General features: G+C 42.4%; 1 protein-coding gene across 2 annotated transcripts in view; it reads left to right on the top strand.

The window, feature by feature from the left end:
• The window catches only part of ACER2 (alkaline ceramidase 2), a 125,443-nt gene extending 124,392 nt beyond the window's left edge, over positions 1–1,051 (top strand). For both annotated transcript variants that reach the window (XR_009210970.1, XR_009210971.1), the window contains one exon: positions 1,028–1,051. The gene's annotated coding sequence lies outside the window, so the exon portion shown is untranslated. The remainder of the gene's footprint in view (positions 1–1,027) is intronic.
• Positions 1,052–22,708: the final 21,657 nt, after the last annotated feature.

The following is a 22,708-nucleotide window of genomic DNA, read 5'->3' as shown; positions in this document are numbered from 1 at the left end:
CCCAAAGTGCTGGGATTATAGGTGTGAGCCACCGTGCCCGGCCAAAAAAAATTTTTTTTTTGAGATGGTATTTGGCTATGTTTCCCAGGCTAGTCTTGAACTCCCAAGCTCAAGCGATCCTCCTGCCTCAGCCTCCCCAGTAGCTGATATTACAGATGAAAGCCACTGTGCCTGGCGCCTGGAAGCTACGTTAGAAAATTCAACGTAGCCATAGACCACTGTGCATATATGCACACATGTGACACATGCATATGATCTCTCCAGACCTCTTCCTTCTTGGGCAGGTTTGGGAGTCTAGAGCCAGTATTATTAAACCCTTCCAAGAAGATCCAGATTAGTTGTCTTTTCTACTTCTTGCTTTATGGATTTTTTTTGAGATACGTACTACTTTACTACAGGCCAATGAGAAAAGAATCCTAGTAACGAATATTAACATATAGATGATGGGTTGCATCCAAGTGAAGCCCTAATGTATAAATGAGCAAAGATTTCATAAGCTGTGCAAATAGAGATAAGCATAGGAGAATTAAATGAATCATCACACAGCAAATAATAGTATAGGCCTATTGTCACATTGAGGAGTTCTATTACATGAATTCCGTCTTTGTACACAGCAACTTTAACAATTCATGAACATTAAGTACAGTAGCAAATATGCAGTGAAGAAATTTCTTAAAACTGTATTTTTTTTTTTTTTTTTTGTCCGGGCATGGTAGCTCATGCCTGTAATCCCAGCATTTTGGGAGGCCTAGGTGGAAGGATTGCTTGAGCCCAGGAGTTTCAGACCAGCCTGGGCAACATAGGGAGACCCCATCTCTATAAAAAAAGAATTAGCCAGGCTTGGTCGTGCATGCCTGTGGTTCCAGCTACTTGGTGGGCTGAGGTGGGAGAATTGGTTGAGTCCGAGAGGTCAGCTGCGATGAGCCATGATCATGCCACTGCACTCCAGCCTAGGTGACAGAATGAGACCCTGTCTCAGAAACAACAACAAAAACATATTTTTAAATCTTTAGTATTATTTTTGCAGTTCTTCATGGATCTGATGCCTACATGCTACCTGCCTGGGTGCCATTGGAGCTCTGAATTTTTACCAGGTTATGTATGGACTTAGCTCTATTATGAACAGCAGGTTGGTGACATCAGAATCTGGAGGTGGCATGCAAGAACACCCAGATACCTCACTCTGCTTCTCACAGCCCTCACTTATGTCCCTGAGTAGATGAAGCCAATAATTCTGCAGAAGTGAACAAACAGCAGGAGGCCCATTTCTGTGATATGAGGAGCCTGCACTTAGGGCTGTTCAGTGGATAGTTTACAAGGGTAGAGTTCCAGATAATGCAGTTTCATAAAAGTAATTACTTAATGGTTTGAGTTCTTTAGAGAAGTATAGGCATGTGCCTCAGACTTCAAAGCAGGAGGTACCCAGTCTCCCATCTGTTTCTTAATAATGCAGATACTGCTGTTGTGAAACAGGCAGAGTTCTGGAATATTCCCACTGTTATAGCTCAAGGAAGAATGTATTATCCTATGGTACACTGAAGAAGGATGAACTCAAAGGCTAATCATTGACTAGTCACATTAAGGTGTTCATTTCTTCTTAGTGCTCCTTTCAGACAGAACTGCCTTGGATGAAAGTTAAGAGACCTGCGTCCTCTTTCTTCAGCCCTAGCCAGTGAGCAGGACACAGTGAAGCACTTGTGCCCTCATCAGAAGAGTTTCATGCTGAATGAGCTCCGAGGAGTGCTGGAGGAATTATCCTGTGATTGCCCACCAGCTTCTCCCTGTTCTGGGATCTGAGAGGAGGCAAGATAAGCCTCCCTGTAAAATCCTCACACCTGCTGAGAGTCTGCCCCAGGCTGGCTACGCTGCCACTTTCCCCATCTTTCCCCCCCACACTAGACAACATTAATCCATGATGATAGCTACTCCAGCAGAGCCAGAATCCGGTTTCAGAATCTTTTTCAAGATAGATCTGTAGGCAGCCACTTTGGATCATCCAGTCAGCATGAGAGAGGAGACTTGTTTGCAGTCCTGCTTCTGAGTGAATTTGTCTAAAAGCAATTCTAAAATCAATGTCCAGAGAATAGGGTTAAGAGGACATTGGGGAGGGGAAGGGCAGAGTCAGGGATACTGGAGAACATAGCTATTACTTAGGTGGGGCTGCCCCATGGCAGCCCAGGTATAATATGCCAGCCTTCAGAGAGTCATGGTGATCTCTTCCCATTGTATTTCCCCACTGTGTGTGTGTGTGTGTGTGTGTGTGTGTGTGTGTGTGTGTGTGACTGTGTATCCAAGACCCAAGATAACTGGCTGGAGCTGTGGGTTCAGTTTGCAACCGTGGAGCAAGAGGGATCCCCCTGATGGAGATCAAACTGATGTCCTTGATTGCCCTAGTGTGGTTTTCAACCAGCTAAGCTAGCTTGTGACCAGCAGAGAAAAATAAGGGCTCATTGTTCAAAGTGTGGTCCGTGGCCAGCTTGTTGGCCTCCCTTGGGAATGTGTTAGAAATGCAGAATCTCAAGCCTCATTCCAGAGCTACTGAAACAGTGATTCAGAGGCCAGGTGCGGTGGCTCACACCTGTAATTCCAGCACTTTGGGAGGCTGAGGTAGGAGGATTGCTTGAGGGCGGGAATATGAGACCCGCCTGGGCAACATTTCAAGATCCCATCTCTTAAAAAAATAGCCAGGCATGGAGGTTGATATGGCTACGCTTTAGGTCCCCACCTAAATCTCATCTTGAATTATAATCCCCATAATCCCCACATGTGAAGGGAGAGAGCAGGTGGAGGTAATTGAATCATGGAGGCAGTTTCCCCCATGCTGTTCTCGTGCTAGTGAGTGAGTGCTCACAAGATCTGATGGTTTTATAAGGGGCTCTTCCCCCTTTGCTTGGCGTTTCTCCTTCCTGCCACCTTGTGAAAGTGGGTGCCTTGCTTTCCTCTTTGCCTTCTGCCATGATTGTAAGTTTCCTGAGGCCTTCTCAGCCACGCTGAACTGTGAGTCAATTAAACCTTTCTTTTATAAATTACCCAGCCTTGGGCAGTTCTTCATAGCAGTATGAAAACGGACTAATACAGCAGTGCATGCCTGTAGTCTTAGCTACTGGGGAAGCTGAGGTGGGAGGATCGCTTGAGCCTAAGAGATTGAGGCTGCAGTGAGCTCTGATTGCACTGCTGTACTCCAACCTGGGTGACGGAGCGAGACCCTGTCTCTTAAAAAAGAGATTCAAAATTTAAATCATTTTAACAAACCTTCCGGGTGATTAATATGCACAAGAAAGTTTGAGAAGCACTGGCTTAGAAAAGTCACCATGTAGCACAGTAACTTCAAACTGATTAGTATTTTAAGGGTCTACTATGTGCCCAGAAATGTGCTGGACTTTGGTAGATACCAATGAAATATGTGACAGGCTCTGTCTCTGAAAGTAGCTCGGTGAGTGTAAAGGCACCATGCAGAGCACAGACTGGAAAGAGAACCTTGTTTTTGTTTTGTGCTGCTTTTTATTTTCCATTTTCCTCTGCTGTTTTAATTATTTTATCCTTATAGTGATGACAAAAAAATTCCTTTAATTCTTATGTTGCCCTGCATTGCATAGGCCCTAATACTCAACTTTCAGAATTTCTCCCAATTCTCTTGGTGGCTTTGGGGGCTTGTCTCAGTCCTTCCACTCCTCATCCTCACCATCTGTTTGTCCACCACCTTTCTTCTGGCCCAAGGTTTGGACCAAGGCCTTGCTTTTGCAGAGTACAGTGATAGGGCATTTTTCTACCTCAGCTATTGCTGATTTGCTTATTCTATTGAAAAGGGCTCAGAATCTTAGGCAATTCATAAGGCTTAGAGTGGAATTGCAGAGTGGAACCTGCTTACTGATAAGAGACAGTCCTATTCAATAGATCCTTAATTGGCGGAGGGGGAGGGGTCCTTCACCTGTTCTGGGATCTATTAAACAGCCCCTTGGGCTGAGTTTCCCTTCTATGAGGGTGCTGAATGGCCAAGGGACAGATGCCAACTATATTCACTAGATGACATACACTATTATCTGTCTTCTCCATCTTCAGCAGGTTTGCCACTCTGGACTACCATCTTGGGAGACTGCACTGCACTGCCCAGCACCAAGCAATGCAAGATCAGTTATCTCTACTAAGTTCATTGCTATGGGTCAGTTTCAATGGTGTAACTGTCTGGTAAGTCCTCTTAACATATAGAACAGTGATTAGGAGAAGCAAGACAGGGTGTCTCTAAAGTCTGTCAAGTGGGTAAAAGATGGGCTGCTGAAGTGGGTTCCATTTGCCTTCTCTGTCCTCTTTCAGGCCATTAGCTGGTGGTATGGGGCACCTCACACTGCCATCCCTGGCTTTTGCCAACTGCCAACATTCAGGAAGGCAGGCTTCTTTAAATCCGAGTCTGTGGATTAATTGCATTTTCTTAACTCAGACACTGTTAAGAATCTGTCAGCATTTCCATTAAGAAAAGATTAATAAGATGACAAATTGCTAGTTATACCAATGCTCTTGTGTGTTTCTTTTCCCCCTGAGGATTATCTTGGGTGAAGATTTCCACTCTTGTGGCATTGTTGCACAAAACTATATGATCCTCCACTCTGCAACAGAATAGTCACTAACCCCATGTGACTACTTTAAATTAATTTAAAATAAATGAAAGATTTAGTTTCTCAGTTACACCACATCTGCAACCTTCCTTTATTCCTTTCTTCTCTTTTTTTTTTTTTTTGAGACAGGCTCTTGCTCTGTCACTCAGGCTGGAGTGGTATCACAGCTCACTGCAGCTTCAAACTCCTGGGCTCAGGTGATCCTCCTGCCTCAGCCTCCTGAGTAATTGGGACTACAGGTGTGCACCACCATACCTGGTGAATTTAAACTTTTCTTTCTTTTTTTTTTTTTTTAGACAGGGTCTCACTTTGTCATGGTTGACAGAGTGCAGTGTTGTGATTTGGGCTCACTATAACCTCCGTCTCCCAGGCTCAAGCGATCCTCCCACCTCAGCCTCTCCAGTAGTTGGGACTATGGGCATGCACCACCATGCCCAGCTAATGTATTTTTTTATTTTTTTGGTATTTTGTAGTGATAGGTTTTCACCATGTTGCCCAGGCTGGTCTTGAACAACTGAGCTCAAGAGAGCCGCCCATCTTGTCCTCCCAAAGTGCTGGGATTATAAGCATGAGACACCACACCTGGCCAATTTTTTTTTTTTTTTTCAAGTTTCCACCGTGTTGCCCAGCTGCTCTCAAATCCCTGGCCTTAAGCAATTCTCTCACCTCAGTCTCCCAAACTGTTGGAATTACAGGTGTGAGCCACAGCACCTGGTCACCTGCAACATTTCAAGTGTTCAATAGTCACAAGTGGCTAGTGGCTACAGATGAAGGACATTTCTATCACAGTTCTTCTAGACAGTGCTAACAGATGACTTGGGCAAGTCATTTGACTTCCGTAAGGGCTCAGTTCCTGCATCTGTTAATGGGGTAATTCTACTTGCATAACAGGGTCCTTCTGAGAGCTCTGGCATCAGTGCTCAATTGGCAATAACCTCCTTTGTCCTGCACCTCCTGCCAAACAACCTATTTCTCTTAATCCCTAGATCACCTGTATTACTAGGAGCTCATTTTGAGCTTCAAGGTCTGGCCAGGAGCAGAGGGAATCACCTTTCTCTCAATGGTAGAAAGGGGAATTCGTGATATCCTGAGATTCTAAGATTGTGATACCTGCCCAGGGAGGAGGAGATAGGCTTTGCTTCTTCTGCACACCTTGCTTTTATTTCAACTCATTTCTTCTCTCAGTCATTGCCTGAAATGAATGAGTGTGTTGAAATGAGTAATATTTGGAGTTTCAAATGAATAATTGTTACACAAATCATTAGTTCTCAAATTTTAGTGGACATCAGAATCACCTGGAGGGCTTGTCAAAGCATGGATTTCTGGGCTCCACCCACAGAGTTTCAGGGTCGGCAGGTCTGATGTGGGGCCTGGCAATTTGCGTATGCATTCCCAGGTGCTGCTGCTTCTGGTGGTGGTCTGCAGTGCACCTGAGTTGTGGAAGCTGGAGCATTTTTATAAGCAAAGATTAAATTGTATCCTTGCTTTACACAGAGGATACCCAGCACGTTCTTGAGGGCATGAGAATTCTTTATAACATTGTTATAATTGTGATTTCATTGTCAAAATAGAAAAGATTCACCCCGATTGTGGATTATAGATGATATTTTTTTCCTTCATTTTTTTTTTTTTCTTTTTACAAACCCTTGTGTCAAGAAGGGCTGACTTACAATAGAGGACTGCGAGGGAGCTACTCTGCTACATACAAAATTCCCAGCCAGAAGCAGGTGGTCTACCAGTGGTTTACCACCAGGTTCCCCACAAAACTGGCAGTGCATGAATGGCATAGATGATGGTCTCCAAGCCAACTGCAGCATGTAGATTTCAGTGCCTGCTTTTGTATTTGTATGTACAATCACATTATTACCAAGCAATTTCCAGAACTGGCAACATTTAACTTTTGACCTAGTGTTTCTCAAATTGTCTCTTCCCTTTCTGGTGTTACCATGGCTGTAGCTGGACCCCTGGGCCTTCCCTATCCCTGCTCCTGTTTTGTTACTCCCAGGCTACTTGGTGGGAAAGTGACACATCTCATTTTCAGGGCGTTTTTGGTGGGTTAGCGTCGTAATCTACGATTTTGCCTGTAGAGGGCAGCAGCACCAAGAGCTTCTGGCTGCATTTTCAGTGTCAGGTGTCAGCCTGGTATCTCTCTGTTCTTTCCGTCACTCTTCTCACCTTGCCCTTCTTTCTGGAAGTCACATCTAAAAAAGATATTTTCAAAGTACCCCCGTTGTCTCGGCAACTGGTGCTCAGGAAGGCGGCCTGGGGTGTAGCAGCGGTGTTGGCTGGACGCCCACCTGCTTTCAGCGTGGCTGAGAGGGGACTGCCCCCACCCCACAGCCTGGCCACCTGGCAATGCCCAGTGACTGTGGGAGGTGGCTGTCTGGGAAGCCTGTTCTCGCTGCCGACTTCTGGGGCTTTGCTCGCACATATCCTCTTTTGCTTTCTTGTCCCCAAAATGCCTCTTCCCAGAAAGAATCTGAGTCAGTCTCTTGTCATTAGATTAGTTCCTGCCAAACTACGGCAGATGTCAAAGCAGCTGATAGGAAGATTATGATTCTCCCTTTCCCAACCCCAACAGACAAAGTGGAGTAAAGAACCAGAGGGGAGAAGGTTGTCAGGCAAAGTTCCGATGAGGAGGGAAGATGATTCTATTCTGGCAGCTCAGTAACCATATTCCCATTCCCTCTGTCCCATTCAACATGGAGATGCAGGAAGGAGTCCCACTTAACTCCCGGTCTGAATGGCCCAGGATCTTTGGATTTAATGTTGCCTTAAAACAAGAACAGTTGCCTTTCTTTCAATAGACACCCCTTGACTTGGCCCACATGGTTGTGGGTGTAATGGATTTTCTCAGGAGGATTTTTACTGGTCTAGTGCTGTCTTTCCTGCAGGAACTCACTCATACTCTCTCACCTGCACACACGGGTTTCAATTTACCTTCTTTCTGTTAGCACTTGTTCTGTCACCAGTGAGTGATAACTGCTGACAATTTCTTCTCCTGAAGCTCACAGGGAAGGAAGTTCTCTGAACCTCCTGGTTGAGGAGCCACCCTGCAGTGGTCCCAGGAGTTCATTTGGTTTGGAACTCCCCTAGTGTAACCCTACTCTTGTGCCGGAGTGAACCCTTTCTCCTTAAGGAGATGGCACAAGATCTTAGACACATCTTAGATCCAAGACCCCAGACAAAATGGCTCAGTTCAGAAAAGACTCAAGTCATCAGGATGCTAAAGTGGGCTCAGGAAGTCCTGCAGCCACCTGGGCATCCTTTGTGGGGAAGAAGTCAGCAGTGGCCCCAGGAAAAAAAAACTAGATCAAATCCAGGGGGTCAGGGCAGAAGTGGCCTGGCCTTGTGTTGTGCCAAACCCCTATTAACCTCAATAGGGAAGGCACTAGGTTCAGGAGGCTGAAGAAGAGACCCAGAGCCAGCAAAGGAGACATGGTGATTTCTTTTTGGAGACAGAGTCTTTCTCTGTCACCCAGGCTGGAGTGCAGTGGTGTGGTCTTGGCTCACTGCAATCTCTGCCTCCTGGGTTCAAGCAATTCTTCTGCCTCAGTCTCCCAAGTAGCTTGGATTACAGGCACATGCCACCACACCTAGCTAATTTTTGTATTTTTAGTAGAGACGGGGTTTCACCATGTTGGCCAGGCTGGTCTTGAACTCCTGACCTCAGGTGATCCTCCTGCCTTGGCATCTCAAAGTACTGAGATTACAGGCATGAGCCACCATGCCCGGCCAATGTGGGGTTTTATTAGGGGCTCACATACAGGGGAGAGAGTCCAGTGGTGGTGGGCTGGACAAGATATCCATCTTACAAACAGTCCAGTGGCAGCAGGCTGGGCAGGAAAACCGTAACTGCTTGCAAACAGTGTGCAGTTTAAATTTAGCATTTTCACCTAACACCCTCCCCTTAAACCTTTGTTTAGCCCAAAACTCAGGGCCTCAATCCCTTGTATGGCCCGTGTTCCATGGAATGGACCGGGGGCTCGGATGTTCATCATTGATAAGGTGTGAATCTCCAGGTTGGCCATGCCGGATTCCTTAGCTTGAAACACACATTCAGATGTGTCTGCCATACAGGGTCATTCTCAGGGTCTGCTTATGTTAATGCTATCAGGTGTGTTTACCCTACATGCAGCATGTATCATGCAGCCTGTGTCAGCCACAAGTGTCCAGGCGGGAGAGCAACTGGTGGGGGCGCTGTGGCAGCGGGCAGGAGGGAGGGAGACTGACTGGTGTTGGAATGCCGGTGCCTCTCTGTTGACTGCCTTTTCCCTCCTCGGTTCTACTTCTCTGGTTTCTCACCCCAGGCATCCCCTAAGTCTGTCTTTCCCATCAGAACTTTCCTCCTTTCACACTGAGGCGCAAATGGTTGATAACAGTTGAGAGTGACAGTTCCTGAGAGCATTCTCTGGACTACCATTTTAAGATAATTGTTTATAATAGAAAATGTCAATCATGTAGAAACAGAATAGTATAATCGACTCCTGGGTATCCATCATCCAGCCTCAACAATTAACTTACAGCTCACCTGGTTTCTTCCATACACCTAGATTACTTGGAAGCAAATCCAAGCCATTTCTTTTCAGTATGTGCAGAAGGCTCTCTTAAGCCCCAGTCTGACCATGCCACAAGCTGGTGAATGACATTTGGTGGCAGGATAGGGTCCATGCTACTCTCTGGATTAGAACGGGTCCTCTGCAGTCTGGTGCTGCCATCTCTCCACTTCCCAGGAGGCCCTACCTTTTCACCTATGCTCAATGTTGTTCCCCCAAACATCACATTTTAAAAATCCACCACTTAGAACTCCTGACCTCAGGTAATCCACCTGCCTCAGCCTCCCAAAGTGCTGCGATTACAGGTGTGAGCCACCGTGCTTGGCCTGGTCTTGCCCTTACTTTCAATGGCAAAAACAGCAATTACTTTTGCACCAAACTAACACTATTTGTCTTCCTCGGTGGACAGTGAAATGGTTGAGAACAGGGACTGAGACTTACGTTCCCTGGTGCCACAGTGCTAAGCCCTGTATCTGGCACATCACAGGTGTTGAATCCCTGTTGTTGAATGCATGAATGAACACGGCATTCTGCACGATCACTTGGAGAAACTCGACATGAACTCCTTGTGCCAGTTACAATTTCCAGAGAGATCAGGGTGTTAGGCTAAGTGGGATTCTTAATATTTTTTTCCATCCAACACTGTTGTTGGTTATGGACCACTGCCTGAGTGGAGGGCTGTCTATGGCTCTCACATGGGAGAACACACTGGAGGGGTTGGAGAGGGCAACTGGAGGTGGTGGGGGTCAGGTTTCACACAAGTAGTGTGAAAAAGCCTCCTGTTGTTCCAGGTGCCCTTCAGGTACAGCCTGTTGGTTGAGAATCATTGAGCTGGAGAGATAAGGTGCTAAGGCAAAATTCTAGGCAATAGCCCAGAGATGGACAGGGAATTTGAGGATGGTGCGCACACAAACGGTCTTCCCTCCATCTCTCAGGCTCTTTTGAAGACCATCCCTGAATTAGACCAATGAGAATGAATGGCACTATTTTCCTCGCAAAAAACGTGCTCTTTTTCTTCCCCCATGAAGTCTAGTGGAACTGATACTGAGATTGATTACACATTTGAGTGAGCTCCTGGGAAGAAACAGGGAAGTTAGAATGTTTACAACTTTCCTTGTCCTGATTCATTTCAAGGACATGGGTCATTAGCATCTGCCGGCAGACAGAGATAGATGCATAAATTCCAACCATTTTGTGATCAAATGTGGGCATAATGTTTTTTGATCCTTGAGGTGATTGTTATTATTTACTGGAAATTCCATTATTAAACCCAGCAGCAAAAGCCTTTCTCTTCTTTTTTCATAGTTCTCACTACTTAGAACCTGCTGTTAGTCATGGTCTGGCTAGAACTCAACTACTGACCTAACCTAAGCCTTTTAAACAAGAAGCTTTTTATCACAGTTCTTCAGATACTCTGGCTTGTGAGTGGCAAATCCGCAACCCTGACGCCCGTGTGCATCACGGCTCGCTGTGAAAACACCCTTGTTAACATGTAAAGCACCTCCAGTGTATTTTGACTATTGCAGCAAAGACCATTCACAAAATGAAAGAAATAGACCCTAATATCCAGTTCTCCTGCTTCATAGTGTGATCTCAGAAGAGTAAAATGGCCTATTTAGTCCTCACGATCCTCACTGACAGGAGAGACTAGAACATGGCAGTTAGGTTTTCCTTTGCATGCCAATGTGACAGTCTGGTAGCAGTTGCTTGGAATGTTCTGCTGAGAAAGGATGGTGGGAAATGGTGCTGTGTTTCATTGCTGATGGGATCCCATGGGTAAGGGATCATGAGTGGCAAGATTTACCAAGTGTTTGTCAATTCCAGGTTTGCAATATCTTAGGCCTGTCCCTGTAGAGAGATACAGAATGTGGTTAATGTTCTAGTTGGCCCTAAAGGCAAAATTGACCAGGCAGTAGTTCAGTATTTCAGTATGTTTTTTTGTAGGTATAGATCACCAAAGCCTCCAAAAGATGTGGGAATTCCGGGATCTTTGGTGCACTTCAGAATTTTTAATGTCCTGGATGAGCCTGCCACTTAGACTGAAATAAAGTCCTTCTTGGTATGTGCTTATTAACCAGGCCAGGCTATTAGATCCCCACGTCACCTGGTATATTGCTGGATTAGGGTAGGTGCGGGGACCAAGACCAGTGGCATCCCAGGAAGCAATGGGTTTTCTGATGGATGTAGTTATTATTAGAGTACTAAGACAATTAGGGTATGTGTAATCTTTAAGCTTAGAAAGTATTCAGATAACCCAACAAAGAACTCATGTTAGAGGTTTTCTGAATCTTAGAGAGGTTATATAACTGTTCAAAGTCACATGAGGTGGGGAGGAGGGAGCTAACATATTTTAAGAGCTTGTTATAAGCCAGGCACTTTATGGAGTTATAACTCAATCTTTCCAACAGCCCTGTGGGGGTAGTAATATAGTAATAGTATTACATAGGCAAGAAACTGGTGATTCAGAGTCATGGAATAACTTTCACATTGTTGCATAAGGAGAGACACAGAAAGTCAGTCTTCCCAACAGTCTGGATTCTGATCACAGTATACTTTGTGTTAAGACTTCTCTTTATTTCCTAACTTCCCAATTCATGAGGACCCCAGTAACTTGATATTTCTGACAACCAGGAAGTGGTATTAAAAAAGACCCATTCATGATAAAGATGTTTGTAAGCCAACTGTCAGTATAAATAATTGCTATGGGAATTTTGAAGATATTAAAATTGGAAAGGGTTTTTAAGCCATTTAGAAGAATTTTTTTATATTCAAGTAATTGACAAGCTAATCAAAACTTCTTTATTAACATCAGGTTTCCCAAGTACTTCCGTAGGTCATTTATTGCTCACCAACTTCAAGAAATATTTAAAAGCCATAAATAAGAGTTATGCTTTCTTTTAAAAGGCTAAGGACTATACAAGAGGTTAGTTTGGCTACCTAGACAAAGTAAAAATAAGGAAGAATGGACTTGGTGCTTCCAAGTGAGTTGAGGATGATAGAAAACAATTAGACCTGCTCAATTTGCATTTCAAGTCTGTCTCTCTGTCCAGGGAAGGGTTTGTGTCCTGAAGAAGATAAAACCAACATCAGTAACAGGGAACAAAGCCATTTGGGAAATAAGATGATAAAACTCTATGGAACCAACTTAAGTGGTCGTAAGTCTCAAGACCTTGGGCAATGACCTGGAAGGGTAGTGAGACGAGAACTTTGTGTGTGAGAGCTCCAGACACCTGCGTGTTAATCCTCAGTGTACAGGGGAAAACAAAGACGAGGAAAACGACCACAGTCTTCAAGATGGAGAAAAGTATTTCACGTGTATACTGAAGACCAGCTGGCTTGATGTTGGTTGAGGCCAAAATCTAGAGAATGTTGTTAAAACAGGCTCCTTTTTAAAAAATTATTATACTTTAAGTTCTAGAGTACATGTGCAGAACGTGAAGGTTTTTTGCATAGGTATATATGTGCCATGGTGGTTTGCTGCACCCATCAACCTGACATCTACATTAGGCACTGTCCTAATACTATCCCTCCCCTAGCTCCCACCCTCCCGACAGGCCCCAGTGTGTGATGTCCCCTCCCTGTGTCCATGTGTTCTCATTGTTCAGCTCCCATTTATGAGAACATGTGGTGCTTTGTTTTCTGTTCCTGTGACAGTTTGCTGAGAATGATGGTTTCCAGCTTCATCCATGTCCCTGCAAAGGACATGAACTCATCCTTTTTTATGGCTGCATAGTATTCCATGGTATATATGTACCACATTTTCTTAATCCAGTCTATCGTTGATGGACATTTGGGTTGGGTCCAAGTCTTTGCTATTGTGAACAGTGCCACAATAAACATACCTGTGCGTGTGTCTTTATAGTAGAATGATTTATAATCCCTTGGGTAGATATCCAGTAATGGGATTGCTGGGTCAAATGGTATTTCTAGTTCTAGATCCTTGAGGAATTGCCATACTGTTTTCCACAATGGTTGAACTAATTACACTCTCACCAACAGTGTAAAAGTGTTCCTGTTTCTCCACATCCTCTCCAACATCTGTTGTTTCCTGACTTTTTAATGATTGCCACTCTAACTGGCGTGAGATTATATCTCATTGTGGTTTCTCATTTCTGTAATGATGAGTGATGATGAGCTTTTTTTTTCCATATGTTTGTTGGCTGCATAAATGTCTTCTTTTGAGAAGTGTTTTTTCATATCCTTCACCCACTTTTTGATGGGGTTGTGTTTTTCTTGTAAATTTAAGTTCTTTGAAGATTCTGGATATTAGCCCTTTGTTAGATGGATAGATTGCAAAAATTTTCTCTTATTCTGTAGGTTGCCTGTTCACTCTGATGGTAGTTTCTTTTGCTGTGCAGAAGCTCTTGAGTTTAATTAGATCTCATTTGTCAATTTTGGCCTGTGTTGTCATTGCCTTTGATGTTTTAGTCATGAAGTTTTTGCCCATGCCTGTGTCCTGAATGGTATTGCCTAGGTTTTCTTCTAGGATTTTTATGGTTTTAGGTCTTATGTTTAAGTCTTTAATCCATCTTGAGTTAATTTTTGTATAAGGTGTAAGGAAGGGATCCAGTTTCAGTTTCCTGCTTCTTATGGCTAGCCAGTTTTCCCAACACCATTTATTAAATAGGGAATTCTCTCCGTACTTCTTGTTTTTGTCAGGTTTGTCAAAGATCAGATGGTTGTAGATGTGTGGTATTATTTCTGAGGCCTCTGTTCTGTTCCATTGGTCTATATATCTATTTTGGTACCAGTATCGTGCTGTTTTGGTTACTGTAGTCTTGTAGTATAGTTTGAAGTCAGGTAGCATAATGCCTCCAGCTTTGTTCTTTTTGCTTAGGATTGTCTTAGCTATGAGGGCTCTTTTTTGGTTGCATACGAAGTTTAAAGTACTTTTTCCAATTCTGTGAAGAAAGTCAGTTGTAGCTTGATGGGGATATCATTGAATCTGTAAATTACTTTGGAGAGTATGGCCATTTTCACGATATTGATTTTTCCTATCCATTAGTATGGAATGTTTTTCCATTTATTTGTGTCCTCTCTTATTTCTTTGATAGTTCTCCTTGAAGAGGTCCTTCACATCCCTTGTAAGTTGTATTCTGAGGTATTTTATTCTCTTTGTAGCAATTGTGAATGGGATTTCACTCATGATTTGGCTGTTTGTCTGTTATTGGTATATATGAATGCTTGTGATTTTTGTACATTGATTTTGTATCCTGAGACTTTGCTGAAGTTGCTTATCGGCCTAAGGAGATTTTGGGCTGAGCCGATGGGGTTTTCTAAACATACAGTAAGGTCATCTGCAAACGAGACAATTTGACTTCCTCTTTTCCTAGTTGAATACCCTTTATTTTTTTCTCTTGCCTGATTGCCCTGGCCAGAACTTCCAATATTATGTGAATAGAAGTGGTGAGAGAGGGCATCCTTGTCTTGTGCCAGTTTTCAAAGGGAATGCTTCCAGTTTTTGCCCATTCAGTATGATATTGGCTGTGGGTTTGTCAGAAATACCTTTTAAGATATGTTCCATCAATACCTAGTTTGAGAGTTTTTAGCATGAAGGGGTGTTGAATTTTGTCGAAGGCCTTTTCTGCGTCTATTGAGATAATCATGTCATTTTTGTCACTGGTTCGTTTATGTGGTGGATTATATTTATTGATTTGTATATGTTGAACTAGCCTTGTATCCCAGGTATGAAGCTGACTTGATCATGGTGGGTAAGCTTTTTGATGTGCTGCTGGATTCATTTTGCCAGTATTTTTTTTTTTTTGAGGGTTTTTGTGTCAATGTTCATCAGGGATATTGGCCTGAAAATTTCTTTTTTTTGTTGTGTCTCTGCCAGGTTTTGGTATGGGGATGATGCTGGCCTCATAAAATGAGTTAGGGTGGATTCCCTCTTTTTCTATTGTTTGAAATAGTTTCAGAAGGAATGGTACCAGCTCCTCTTTGTACCTCTGGTAGAATTTGGCTATGAATCCATCTGGTCCTGGAATTTTTTTGGTTGGTAGGCTATTATTGCCTCAATTTCAGAGCCTGTTATTGGTTTACTCATGGATTTAACTTCTTTTTGATTTAGACTTGGGAGGGTGTATGTGTCTAGGAACTTATCAATTTCTTCTAGATTTTCTAGTTTATTTGCATAGAGGTGTTTATAGTATTCACTGATGGTAGTTTGTATTTCCGTGGGATCAGTGGTGATCTCACCTTTATCATTTTATTTATTGCATCTATTTGATTCTTCTCTCTTTTCTTTGGCTAGTGTCTATCTAGTCTGTTGATCTTTTCAAAAAGCCAGCGATTGGATTCATTGATTTTTTTTTTTTTTGAAGTGTTTTTCGTGTCTCTATCTCCTTTAGTTCTTCTCTGATCTTAGTTATTTCTTGTCTTCTGCTAGCTTTTGAATTTGTTTGCTCTTGCTTTTCTGGTTCTTTTAATTTTGATGTTAGGGTGTCGATTTTAGATCTTTCCTGCTTTCTCTTGTGGGCATTTAGTGCTATAAATTTCCCTCTACACACTGCTTTAAATGTGTCCTAGATATTCTGGTACATTGTGTCTTTGTTCTCATTGGTTTCAAAGAACATCTTTATTTCTGCCTTCATTTCGTTATGTACCCAGTAGTCATTCAGGAGCAAGTTGTTCAGTTTCCAGGTAGTTGTGCAGTTTTGAGTGAGTTTCTTAATCCTGAGTTCTAATTTGATTGCACTGTGGTCTGAGAAGACTGTTTGTTATGATTTCTGTTCTTTTGCTTTTGCTGAGGAGTGTTTTACTTCTAATTATGTGGTCAATTTTAGAATAAGTGCAGTGAGGTGCTGAGAAGAATGTATATTCTGTTGATTTGGGGTGGAGAGTTCTGTAGATGTTGATTAGGTCTGCTTGGTCCAGAGCTGAGTTCAAGTCCTAGATATCCTTGTTAATTTTCTGTCTCATTAATCTGTCTAATATAGACTCCCACTATTATTGTGTGGGAGTCTAAGTCTCTTTGTAGGTCTCTAAGAACTTGCTTTATGAACCTGGGTGCTCCTTACTGGGTGCATATATATTTAGGATAGTTAGCTCTTCTTGTTGCATTGATCCCTTTACCATTAGGTAATTCCCTTCTTTGACTCTTTTGATCTTTGTTGGTTTAAAGTCTGTTTTATCAGAGACTAGGATTGTAACCCCTGCTCTGTTTTTGCTTTCCATTTGCTTGGTAAGTATTCCTCCATCCCTTTATTTTGAGCCTATGTGTGTCTTTGCACAGGAGATGGGTCTCCTGAATGCAGCACACTAATGAGTCTTGACCCTTTATCCACTTGCCAGTCTGTCTCTTTTAACTGGGGCATTTAGCAGGTTTACATTTAAAGTTAATATTTTTATGTGTGAATTTGATCCTGCTATTATGATGCTAGCTGGTTATTTTGCCTGTTAGTTCATGCAGTTTCTTTATAGTGTTGATGGTCTTTACAATTTGGTATGTTTTTGCAGTGCCTGGTTCCAGTTATTCCTTTCCATGTTTAGTGCTTCCTTCAGGAGCTCTTGTAAGGCAGGCCTGGTGGTAACAAAATCTCTCAGCATTTGCTTGTCTGTAAAGGATTTTATTTCTCCTTCACTTATGAAACTTAGTTTGCCTGGATATGAAATCTGGGTTGAAAATTTTCTTTAAGAATGTTAAATATTAGCCACTCTCTTCTGCCTTGTAGGGTTTCTGCAGAGAGACCCGCTGTTAGTCTGATTGGCCTCCCTTTGTAGGTAACCCGACCTTTCTCTCTGGCTGCCCTTAACATTTTTTTCCTTCATTTCAACCTTGGTGAATCTGATGATTATGTATCTTGGGGTTGCTCTTCTCAGAGTGTCTTATTTCCTGAATTTGAATGTTGGCCAGTCTTGCTAGGTTGGGGAAGTTCTCTTGGATAATATCCTGAAGAGTGTTTTCCAACTTGGTTCCATTCTCTCTGTCACTTTCAGGTATACCAATCAGAGGTAGATTTGGTCTTTTCACATAGTCCCGTATTTCTTGGAGGCTTTGTTTCTTTTCCCTCTTTTTTCTCTAATCTTGTCTTCTCACTTTATTTCATTGAGTTGATCTTCAATGTCTGATACCCTTTCTTCCACTTGATCAATTCGGCTGTTGTTACTACTGTATGCTTCATGAAGTTCTTGTGCTATGTTTTTCAGTTCCAGGTCATTTATGTTCTTCTCTAAACTGGTTATTCTAGTTAGCAATTCGTCTAGCCTTTTTTTTAAGGTTCTTAGCTTCCTTGCGTTGAGTTAGAATATGCTTCTTTAGCTCGGAGGAGTTTGTTATTACCCACCTTCTGAAGCTTACTTCTGTCAGTTCATCAAACTAATTCTCTGTCCAGTTTTGTTCCCTTGCTGGTGAGGAGTTGTGATCCTTTGGAGGAGAAGACGCATTCTGGTTTTTGGAATTTTCAACTTTTTGCACTGGTTTCTCCCCATCTTCGTGGATTTATCTACCTTTGGTCTTTGTTGTTGGTGACCTTCAGATGGGGTTCTGAGTGGACGTCCTTTTTGTTGATGTTGATACTATTTCCATCTGTTGGTTAGTTTTCTTCCTAACAGTCAGGCCACTCTGCTGCAGGTCTGCTGGAGTTTGCTGGAGGTCCACTCCAGACCCTGTTTGCCTGGGTATCACCAGTGGAGGCTGCAGAACAGCAAAGATTGCTGCCTGTTGCTTCCTCTGGAAGTTTTCGTCCCAGAGGGTCACCCACCAGATGCCAGCCAGAGTTCTCCTGTATGAGGTGTCTGTCAGCCTCTACTGGGAAGTGTCTCCCAATCAGGATACATGGGGGTCAGGGACCCACTTGAGAGGCATTCTATCCCTTATCAGAGCTTGAATGCTGTGCTGGGAGGTCTGCTGCTCTCTTCAGAGCTCCCAAGCAGGGATGTTTAAGTCTGCTGAAGCTGTGCCTACAACCACCCCTTTCCCCAGGTGCTCTGTCCCAGAGAGGTGGGGGTTTTGACTGTAAGTCCCTGATTGGGGCTGCTGCCTTTTCTTCAGAGATGTCCTGCCCAGGGAGGAGGGAATCTAGAGAGGCAGTCTGGCCACAGGAGCCTTGCTGAGATGTGGTGGGCTCTGCCCAGTTTGAAGTTCCCTGTGGCTTTGTTTACACTGTGAGGATAAAACCACCTACTTGAGCCTCAGCAATGGTGGATGCCCCTCCCCACACCAAGCTCGAGTGTCCCAGGTGGAGTTCAGACTGCTGTGTTGGCCGTAAGAATTTCAGGCCAGTGGATCTTAGCTTGCTGGGCTCTGTGGGGGTGGGACCTGCTGAGCCAGACCACTTGACTCCCTGGCTTCAGCCCCCTTTCCAGTGGAGGGAATGATTCTGTCTCGCTGGTGTTCCAGGTGCCATTTGCCACTGGGGTATGATAAAAAACTTCTGTGGTTAGCTTGGTGTCTGCTCAAATGGCTGCCCAGCTTTATGCTGGAAACCCAGGGCCCTGGTGGTGTAGGCGCTTGTGGGAATCTCCTGGTCTGTGGGTTGCAAAGACTGTGGGAAAAGCGCAGTATCTGGGCCGGAGTGCATAGTACAGTCCCTAATGGCTTCCCTTGGCTAGGAGAAGGGAGTTCACTGACCCCTTGTGCTTCCCGGGTGAGGCAATGCCCTACCCTGCTACAGCTAGCTCTCCTTGGGCTGTACCCACTGTCCAACCAGTCCCAGTGTGATGAACTGGGCATCTCAGTTGGAAATGCAGAAATCACCCGCCTTCTGTGTTGGTCGTGCTGGGAGCTGCAGACTGGGGCTGTTCCTTTTCCAAAACAGGCTCTTAATCATCAGAACAAGAAGTGTTGATCACCCCAGCAGGCTTTGGGTTTTCCAAGAACACAGGCCAGAATTATCTCATACTCTTTTCTAGTACATTATACTTTGGTAATTATGTCTGGATTTTAGTAGTGAGAGTCTTAAAATAGCAAACACTTTAAAAATTATTATGGGCCAGATTTTATCTAAGCACCTTATATTATCTCATTTAATTATGTCATCCACATTTGAGGTAGATACTATTATTTTCATTTCATAGATGAGGAAATCAAGGCCCTGAGATTAAGACAGCATATGTAGGGCCCATATGTCATGTCCTGAGGTAATTCAGTATGAAGGTCCCATGTGTCATGTCCTGGGGTTGATTCTCTAAATGATAAGTAATGGTATTGTGACTCAGCATCAGTTATTGTATCCTGCCTGAGATGGTAAATCTGCCCGTTAGTTGGGTGACTTTTCAAAGCTTGGGAAAATGTTATAGAAATATAGAGATAATGAGGTAAATCAAATTTGTAGTATTAATACTTTGGTGTGGTTTAGGAATATGTTTTATGACCATTTGGATATTTTGTGTATATTTTAAGGTGTTAAGGAATCCAGCATCTTGGATAATCTGATTGTAATTTGAAATGTGTAATTTTTATTAGACTCATGATACTAATTCTAAAGATGTCATTGACTTTTATTAGGTTTGTAAATGGTATTGAAATGTTTGTTATAACCCAGTTTACTATATTTTGTTTCATTTATTACATTAATTGCTTAGAAATTGATTGCATAGAAAATTTTGTTTTCTAGGATTCTGTCAGGCTTTTGGAGTGCTTGAGAAAATCAGGGTATGTTAAACGTGTAAAACTTAAAATGCCTGAGGGAATTTAACTACATTTATAAATTGGATTATTTAAAATTTAATCTTTTATACTTAGTTAACTGAGGTAATCAAAGAAAAAGACACCATGAATTCTTATTTATTTTTTAAGATGGGGTCTCACCCTGTTGCTCAGGCTGGAGTACAGTGGGACAATCTAGGGTCACTGCAACTGCCTCCCGGGTTCAAACGATTCTCCTGCCTCAGCCTCCAGTAGCTGGGACTACAGGTGCCCACTACGACACCCGGCTAGTTTTTGAATTTTTAGCAGAGATGAGGTTTCACTATGTTGGCCAGGCTGGTCTCCAACTCCTGAACCCAAGTAATCCCCCTGCCTCAGCCTCTCAAAGTGCTGGGATTACAGGCATGAGCCACCGTGCCCGGCCTGAATTCTTATTTTCATATAAAATATTAGATTTATAATGACTTTTAAGTTGAACTTAAAGGCTTACGCAACACTAGTCCTTTGAATTTACACTTTCAATATATTTAATTGATTAAAATTCAATTTCTTTGGAGTAGTCCCTTGAGTGCACAATGTTCCCACAGATATTTAAAAGCTCAAATGATATTAGTAAGCACTCAGTAAGTGGTAGTTACAGATGGTCCCTCACTCCTGATGATTCATTTATCTTAATGATTTTTGACTTTACAATGGTTCAGAAGCACGTTCAGTGGAACGTCAATAAATTAAGTGAGATCTTCCACACTTTAGTATAAAACAGACTTTGCGTTAGATGATTTTGCTCAACTATAGGCTGATATAGGTGTTCTGAGCAACTTTAATGTAGACTAGACTAAACTGTGATGTTCAGCAGGTTAAGTGTGTTAAATGCATTTTTGACTTAATATTTTAACTTATGATAGGCTCATCAGGACGTACCTCATCATAAATTGAGGAGCATCTATATAATTAACAGTAACTCTTGCTTTCCCTTTCCCTGTTGTCCCCTTGAATCCCTGCAATAAAACTTCCATGACCTTGTATGTATTTCTTGTGACCCTGAGGATCCTGATTAGTCACAGGTAAGAATTACTCCAAACAACAAAACAATACTTCTTTGAGTCAATAATTTTATTACTATTATTTTTCACACTGAGGAGACTTAGTTACATAAAGTGATATTCTATGAATTGATTATCAGTAGTAGAAGCACAAAGGTGTAGACAGTGAAACAAGAAACACCCTTTATCAGAATGAAGTCCATGTGACAGAACTACATACTTCAAACAGCCTGTGTACAAATAAATAGAGCTTCCTGCCTATGTACAGACATATTCACAGAGAATAAACTGACGTAGTATCGCCATGTATCTCATCATCCAGTGAAAATTACTCATAATAAACACAACACATACAAAATGACAAGTAATTTGGAAGTGCATCCACTGGATTTTTGTAGGAGTGAGGATGGGGGTTACAATTCTCCTTTAAAATGGAGGCGAACAAAGGAAGCATGAGACCACGCCTATCCTAAAAAAGATCCTTTACAAAAATGGCATTCTGATATTTTTAACAAAACCTGTCTAAAAGACAGTTTATATGTTATAGAGCAAATGTCTATGTTGGTGTCAACGTTGACAACATTTTCTTTGTTTTAACCAAAGCTGAAGAACAAAAGTATAACTTCTCTTTTAGTGCTAGCAGCAACTTCACTGAATCAGGAAGGTAGCTTTTGCTATTCTTAGTTTTGATGGCTTTTTAAGTATGTGGATTGCTTGAAGGTGGAAGCTGCTGTTTCTGGAGTTTTTTTGACTTGAGCAGAAGAAATATCAAGGCTAGATGCAGGGCATATATGTGTACTTTGTGTTCAGGGTTCAATAGCGCAATTGGGTAACAGAGGCTCCCTCTTCCGAATAGAGTCTCAGCCCTTTAGAGAAACTCTTCAGACCACAAAACAGCCTCTAACAGAGGACTATCACTGGCCCTTGGTTCAGATACCCTTTCTTTAGGGCAATTTGGCCATTTAAGCATAAAATTGATGGGGTTGTCCAATTTAGTACCCATGTTTACTCTATATAGATAATTTAGGTACCCTGTTCTGGTGGATATTTCTAGACTATTAAGTGCTTTTTGGTAATTATTTTACTTTTACTCATATTAGATAAAAGGGCTGGGTATAGTGGCTCATTCCTTTAATCCCAGCACTTTGGGAGGCCAAAGCAGGAGGATCTCTTGAGCCCAGGAGTTGAGACCAGCCTGGGTAACATAGTGAGACTCCATCTCTTAACAACAACAAAATTAGCCAGGTATGGTGGCATGTGCCTGAGGTCCCAGCTACTCAAGAGGCTGAGGTGGGAGTATCGCTTGAGTCCAGGTGTTTGAGGCTACACTGAGCTATGATTGCACCACTGCACTCTAGCCTGGGTGACAGCTGTCTGTTAAAAAAAATTATATAAAAATTTGTGATGAAGTTGAAACATTAAAGTTTTTAGTTGTGGGGACATCTTTATATATGTGTGTGAAAACAGTATACTATACTAGGTTAGAAATTGTGTATTTTAGCAGAGAGGAGGAAAATAACCACCAAAGCATTATGAAGTCTACTGTTTTACATTTTCTCCCAAGGAAGGTTAGTAATTTAGGCATAAGGAATTATTTAATAAATTGCGTATCTCTATTTGCCATTTTTATAAGGGAACTTCTTAGACCCATCCTATGTTTATATAAAAGCTCAAACACATCCTACATTTCCCAGGTATATGTTTGCTAATTATCTATTTCATTCTCCATATGAGTGAACTTTGCTTTACATAACAAAATGGATTCCTGAAAAAAATCTACAATTTTAAAATAATTTCCATGTAGTATTAGAACTTGCTAAAGAAACTGTAATAAGCTATTTTGAAAACGAAGACTGCTTTTGTGAAATGAATAATTTCTTTGATTTTCAAACAGTTTTATTAAAGCACACA

This window comes from Hylobates moloch, unplaced genomic scaffold (genome assembly GCF_009828535.3).
Source record: "Hylobates moloch isolate HMO894 unplaced genomic scaffold, HMol_V3 SCAFFOLD_19, whole genome shotgun sequence".
NCBI classification, from domain to species: Eukaryota; Metazoa; Chordata; class Mammalia; order Primates; family Hylobatidae; genus Hylobates; species Hylobates moloch.
The sequence above is the reverse complement of the archived record's forward strand: the minus strand, read 5'-3'. Positions and strand labels throughout refer to the sequence as shown.